Below are 7,912 nucleotides of genomic sequence, written 5' to 3'. Positions count from 1 at the left end.
TTTACTTGCCAAAGAGTACAGCTGAAATTGTGCACCTTCGGTTGGCCACCAGAACCGACCATAGTGATGGTGTGGGCCGCCATAACAGCCGATGCTCGCTGCCCTTTCGCCGAAATGCCGAAAATATTCTGGAGGGTTTATTAAAGCCTTGGGCACGCAAACATTTTGGCCGCCGACCTTGGACATCCAAACAGGACGCAGCACAATCGCACTCAGCACGCGCCACTCAAGAATGGTTACAAAATCAGGTTCCTCGCTTCATTTTCAGCGCACAATGGCCACCAAAATCTCCGGATACCAATCCGTTGGACTATTGTTTCTGGAGTATTTTGGAAAACAAGGTTGGCTCTAAAAAATACCAAAGTGTCGATCACCTCAAGCAAGCGCTTCGCCGGGAATGGGCCAAAATACCGCAGAGCAACATTCGGACATTGGCCGTTTGAAGGTCACAATTCGTGCCAAAGGTGCCCAATTCGAAAAAATCTAAACTTAGTTTAAAATTTGATGCTATTTCCGACATTTTTTGCTTTTATTCAATAAAATTTAAAAAAAATGTAAGAATTATGGCGTTTGACTTTGTTGCAGTTTTTTTTATCTCACACTGTATTCGGTATTACAACCTCTGACATGAAATTGTCTATGCAGGTACAGGTTTTCGTATAGCCCCCATATAACGGATCTCCCTATGATTCACCGGAATCATTTTATATTTCCTATTGAAAGTTCCTTATGGGTACTACATCCTATAAGAGAACAAGTTAAAAAAACATTAAGTTTGGCCGATCCGAACTTTTATTACCCTCCACATTAGGGTAAGGGAAACATTGGAGCCCATTATGACCAACAAATACCAATTTTCAGACAAATCCGTTAAAAAATGTGAGAAAAACCATGAAAATACCGAATATTAGGAGGTACCGTTATATGGGGGCTATACCAAGACGTGAACCTGCACAGACAATTTTCCGTCGTAGGCTGTAGAATCCATTACGAACTTCCAATAACAAATTTGAAACAATTCCGATTAATAATGTCGCTAAAATGATGAAAATATCGAATATAGGGAGGTGTCGTTGTATGGGGGCTATACGAAGACGTAGACCTGCACAGACAATTTTCTGTCATAGGCTGTAGTATCCATTTCGAACTTCAAATGCCAAATTTGAAACAATTCGGTGAAAAACGTTGCTAAAATCATTAAAATACCGAATATCGGGAGGTACCGTGGCCCATTAACAAACTTAACCTGCCTACTGGAAAAATAAACATTTTAGCCTCCTATCTCAATTTGTTTGAAAGATAGCGTGATTACAACAGACAGACACACAGACGGACATCGCTAAATCGACTTAGAATTTTACGCAGATCGAGAATATATGTACTTTAATGGATCTGACATGAGTATTTCGAGGAGTTACAAACGGAATGACAATGTTATTATACCCTCCATAGTATGGCGTAGGGTATAAAAATGTATATGCTGGTCCAGGTCAATATCTCCATATCGGTACCTCTATATATTCGATATTTTGACGGTTTTAGGTACAATATTTATTGGAATTGTTTCAAATTTCGTATCTGAAGTTCCTAATAGGTACTAAATTTGGGCTACACATGGAAATACACATGACAGCACACATCTCAAAATTTTTAATTAAAAAATTTCATTTCGTGTGATAGAGCCTTAAGTGATCTCTATTCTGTCAGTTTGATTTGTTAACCCATGCCATGAGGAGACTCAATCAACAAAGCTTATGATTCTTTATGGGGCCTGACAGACGACATTTATAAATTGAAATGCATTATATTTGATTTAATATATAAACCTACTTGAGATGTGTGTCAAAGTGTACAAATAAATTTACCGCCATGACGTCAATTAAAGTATAAAACAATAATGTTTTGACCACCCGCGGGCAGCCCTAATATTTTAAGCATAATCAGCTGACTAACATGCGCCGCGCCATTTAGATTTAAAAATAGCCCAATAATACGTATTTTTAATTTAAATTATTTATTATTGAAACAGAAAAATTATCATTCTTAGATAAGGTTGCTCGTGTTAAATTTAGATTTTCCCTAATTATTTATGGAAAAAAAAAATAAATAATTAAATTATTTATGGAAAAAAATAAATAATTAAACAAATAATTGCTCTGTTCCAGAACCTGCAAAAATCCACTATTTTTGCCAATTTTTTTCAAAAATTTCACATTCTTGTAGCTCTGGAACAGACCAAATGTCGTCCATAATACATAAAAAAATAACTCTTTTAATTACATATAGTTTTTTTTTGCACTATTACATTTCAGTTTCAGTATCGAGCCTTAATTCTTTGAATTCCTTATCACCTAGAATGACTTTGTCTTCCTGGACTGATTAAACCAAAACTATTGTTACCATACCCATTCCTTGGACAATAAAAGCTTTGACTTAACGATTATATTTAGAAACCATGTCAGGAATTTAAATTTGTTGACATCAAGATAATAATGCCGTTCAATTGTTACACTTGAATAGGTACTCAAAGACGTTTATAAACAAATTCGTCTAAATATAAATGTTATCGCATTATGAAAATCTTTGTGACTAATATGTCGTGAATTAATTTTTGTTCAATATTAGGGTGCGGTCATTTAAAAATATTTTGGAACTTTTGAAAAGGAAGGTAAAATAGACATAAAGCGCTTTTTTGACTGGCTTAAGTCATCGGTTGGTTTTTTCGTAGAGGAACAAAGGAGTTTTAGGTTGACTTAGTTCGATTTTGGCCTTAGGCTCGTTTTAGCGTTTTATGTATTTTTACCTTTACCGTTATTTTGAGGTTTATACGAAGACATGTGCCTGCAATTTTCTGTCACAGGCTGTAGTACCCGTTACGACCTATCATAACGAAATTGAAACTATTCCATTGAATAATGTCGCCAAAAACATCAAAATACCGCATATAGGGGCTATACCTAAATGTGGACCTATATAGCCCATATTCAATACCAAAAGGCTTACTTCAATTCGTTCGGACAGACATACGGACGGTCATCGTTAAATTCATGGTACAATGAATACAAGGTAGGCTAACTTTGAAAAAATTGCCAGTATAGAGATTTGGCTTGTAATGTCAGAATTACTATCAAAACAATAAAAAAGCAAACAACTTGTTGCATTTATTTCGAATAAATAATTTAAAATCGCGAAAACTGAATGAAAGGTCAAAATTCCTTTTTAAAATCATGTTCTATATATCTCTTATGGTTTATTTCACCACAAAAACTGTAGATTTTGTCGATGCATACGTCGCAATAAGCATTTTGAAAACACCCGAATTTGAATATTTTTAGCCAGAAAAATAAAAAAATTAAAATCATATGGTAGTTCTGCCCTACCTTGAATTCATTGTACCATGGTTAAATCGACATAGAATTTTATACTGATCAAGAATAAAGGGTGAGATAAAAACTGCAACAAAGTCAAACGCCATAATTTTTACATTTTTTTTAAATTTTATTGAATTAAAGCAAAAAATGTCGGAAATAGCATCAAATTTTAAATAAGTTTAAATTTGTTCGAATTGGTCACCTTCGACACGAATTACGGCCTTCAAACGGCCAATGTTACCGGCACATGCTGTCCGAATGTTGCTCTGCGGTATTCTGACCCATTCCCGGCGAAGCGCTTGCTTGAGATGATCGACACTTTGGCATTTTTAGTGCCAACCTTGCTTTCTAAAATACTCCAGACACAACGGATTGGTATCAGGAGATTTTGGTGGCCATTGTGCGCTGGAAATGAAGCGAGGAACCTCATTTTGTAACCATTCTTGAGTGCTACGTACTGAGTGCGATGGTGCTGAGTCCTGTTGGAATGTCCAAGGTCTGCGGCCAAAATGTTTCCGTGCCCAAGGCTTTGATACACCCTCCAGAATATTTTCGCGATATTATTCGGCATTTATTCTGATTTTTATTCGATTAATACGAGCGGAGATGGACCATCGACTGTTATGGCGGCCCACACCATCTCCATGGACAGCGCTTGAGTTCTGGTGGCTAACCAAAGGTGTACATTTTCAGCTGACCTCTTTGGCGAGTAATCACGATCACTTTGTTTACAAACTGCTGGACAACGAATGTTTCTCATCGGCCAATCGAAGCAACTCTTTAGCTCTTTTGAGTCTATTTTCTTTCTGTTGCGGTGTAAGTTCTTGTACTTTTTGTAATTTCAATGGTTTTCGCCCGAGCTCATTTTTCAACATTTCCTAAATGGAATATTGCGATATGTTCAGCTCACGAGCCATTTTCGGCCATTGCGACGCGGGTTTCGATCAAGTCACTTCTTTATTTTTCGAACCATTTCTGCTGATGTTGCTGTGTTTTTCCGTTGACCAGTATCACGGTACTACCAGTATCACGGTAACGAGCGATGGTACGAAACACAAAAGATTTATTCACATATAAATGCTGGAGTGCTCTAACGATAGTCACTTGTGTTTTTCCAGCCAAATATAAAGAAATCCCACCATCACGCTTGAATTCCGTCATGAACAACTTTTTTTCTGTAAAATTTTCACCAAAATGGTTTTGTACGCTTGTAAACAATATAATGAGCTGTCACTGGAATAATTTTAACAGCTGTCGGACGATAGGCTTAGAAATGACAACAGTCTGTTCCAGTATTTTCATCTCACCCTGCATATACTTTGTGGGGTCTGAAATGTTTATTTCGAGGTTACGTTACCGATTTGGCAAATGTGATTACTTTGTTAATTATACCATGAAAATGAGAATTGAAACATTACTGATCATATTTTTATGACAAAACTGTGAAGGTTGAAACAAATTAAAGCTTAAATCGTGACTTCGGCGTGAAATTACAACACTGTTGCCAATTTATGTTGAACGAAACGTGAAAAATGCAACACTGTTGTGAGCTACATACATGTGGCATCATTATTGCATTTACACGCTCAAGTTACACCTTTTTTCATTACTTTAAACGCATTATTACTTAAAGATGTCAAAGACAGATAATGAGCATTGATTATATAATGGTAGAAGAATACAGGTAGTATCTACACAGTTGCTGTGACAATGAACTGTCAAACCAATTTTAAAATTGAACATTTTGAATGCCAAATTATTCAAATTCGTCAAAATTGTTGAAAAAAGCACATCATAACATACTCTTATTGACGTCGTATAAGAAAACTTATAAAAATGACGTATCAATGTTCCCAAGCGTTGATGCATCTACCTGTATTTTCCTAACATGATTTATATAAAAGTTAACCTTATCCAGGTTAAGCTTTATAATTGACCAATCACAAATTTAACTATGGAAAATATTCATGGTAGAAGAATATAGGTAGACGTATCGACACAGCTGCTGGGATAATGAACTGTCAAACCTATTTTGGAACTGAAGATGTTGAGTGAAAAATTATTTAAATTTACAAAAATTGTCCAAAAGCGCGAATTATAATAACATCCGAATGGCGTCGTATAAGAAAACATATAAAAATCTACTTATATTTGATAGAACATTTAAATTTTTTGACATATCAATGTTCCCAAGCGTTGGTGCATCCAGCTGTATATTCCGCTATGGAAATATTTGTTGACTTTTTTTAAAAACAATGTCTGCTTTCAATCGAGACTTTCATTTTGTTTTAAAGCCGATTTATTATGATGTTTATATGCCATTGCGTATAACGATAGAAATGATTCTTTGTTTACTGAAATAAGTGTGAAACTCTCATAAATAGACTAGTTATAAAGACTTTTTCTTAAAAACACGTTTTCTGATTAAAATCAGTTAAAAATTATGAACTGATAAGTTTACACCTTGATATTTGTTATCGTGCCAAAAAAAAAAAAATGGCAAACATATAAAACGCGCCACAATAATCTAATGTCAGATAAGTTCTAAAGCGTCATTGTACGCTTTAATTAGTCTCAACACACTCCCGTTCTTAATAGTAGATCATAAAGTAAAGGTGTTATTTTTCGCGATGATTCCTTTGAAATAATTTTTATGATTTACTTTTGGATATACACGATTTAGTGATGAGAGCATATCCACAATTAAATAAACAGCCATAATTCGTATTGCGTGTTTATACTTGTTAAGGTTACGAAATCCACACGACTTCAAATGTCAATTCCATAGCATGAACGTCAAATAATAACCACAGGATTTATGAATACGAGGTATACGCTATGGAATTGATATTAGAAATAGAGTGAATATAATAGTAGTAGTAGTCTAAACGTGCTCTTAACCTTGTGTGCTTGCATCATGATAGAAGAATACAGGTAGTCGCATCGACACTGCAGTTAGAACAATGAACTGTCAAACCTATTTTAGAATTTAAAATATTGAGTGAAATATTGTACAATTTTTTTAAATTATTGAAAATGCTATTATAACAATCTGCGATTGGTGTAGTATAAGAAAACATATAAAAATCTTGTTTTTTTTTTTTTTAATTTTTGACATTCCCAAGCGTTGATGCATCTACCTGTATTCTTTTACCATGGTCTATATACATCCTTAAAGTAGGTTTACATCTACTAAATCGAGAAACATACTCTGAAATCCACCCGATTTATTACGTGCGTACGACGTTTTAGAAGGATTTAAATGCAGTTTCGGTGATGTTTGTTTATGTTTATTCATACCCAATCAAAAGAGCATCCAGGAAAAATCCAAAAATTTTGTAACGATAAGCTAATTTGGAGACATAAGAAATTTTACATAAATTTCGGAAAAGTACATATGTATATACTTTACTGACGTATTTTACAACTGAAATGACGTCCATGTATCACACGATATGTAAACAACATTCCGTCTGATGGAGCCTTAAGGTGCTATCATGGCAGAAGAATACAGGTAGATGCATCAACTCTTGGGAGCATTGATATGTCAAAAAAATTTAAATGTTTTTTCAAATATAAGTACATTTTCATATACTTTCATATACTACGTCATTCGGAGGCTGTTATAATTCGCGTTTTTCAACAATTTTTACAAATTTAAATAATTTTTCATTCAACATTTTCAATTCCATGGGTGCGACACAGCTGCTGGGACAATGAACTGTCAAACAAATTTTGGAATTGAAAATGTTGAATGAAAAATTATTTGAATTTGTAAAAATGTTGAAAAATGATTTATAATAACCTCTGAATGACGTCGTGTAAGAAAAAATATAAAAATCTACTTATTTTTGAAATAACATCTAGAATTTTTTGACATATCAATGTTTCCAAGCGTTGATGCATCTACCTGTATTCTTCTGCCATTAGATGAACCATTGTAGAAGCATACAGGTAATTGCATCGACACAGCTGCTAAAGCAATGAACTGTTAACAATTAACAATTATTAAAATTCGTTAAAACTGTAAAAAAACGTAAAAACACATATTAAATTTTTTTTATTTTTCTTTCTTAAAAAAAAACATATTAAAATTTTTGACATATCACTGTTCCCAATGCCTCAAAGTTTTCTTACGACACTGATCGCAGTTTGGATTTTTTAATAATTTTTACAAATTTGAATAATTTCTCATTCAAATGTTCAAATTCAATTTGACATTTCATTGTCCCAGCAGCTGTGTCGATGCGACAAACTGTATTCTTCTACCATGGGAACAAAGGAGTTTTAGGTTGACTTTGTTTGATTTTGGTCCAATGCTCTATGTTCTTTTCCGAATAAGCCAGCAGATGACAAAAACCAATTAAAAAACGTTTTATGTATTCTCACCTTTATAGTTGGGCCATGAAGTACCTATTGACATGTTGCTTATGTGTCTGTCACCTTTATATTACCGTCACTCTCTAGCATTGAAAGTCAGGCGACTTATAGCCCATTTAGACTATTCAATTTGAATTTACTAGATATCCAAATCCAAAAAA

Source organism: Musca domestica, unplaced genomic scaffold (assembly GCF_030504385.1).
Source record: "Musca domestica strain aabys unplaced genomic scaffold, Musca_domestica.polishedcontigs.V.1.1 2, whole genome shotgun sequence".
Taxonomy (NCBI): domain Eukaryota; kingdom Metazoa; phylum Arthropoda; class Insecta; order Diptera; family Muscidae; genus Musca; species Musca domestica.
This window is presented reverse-complemented; position numbering follows the sequence as displayed.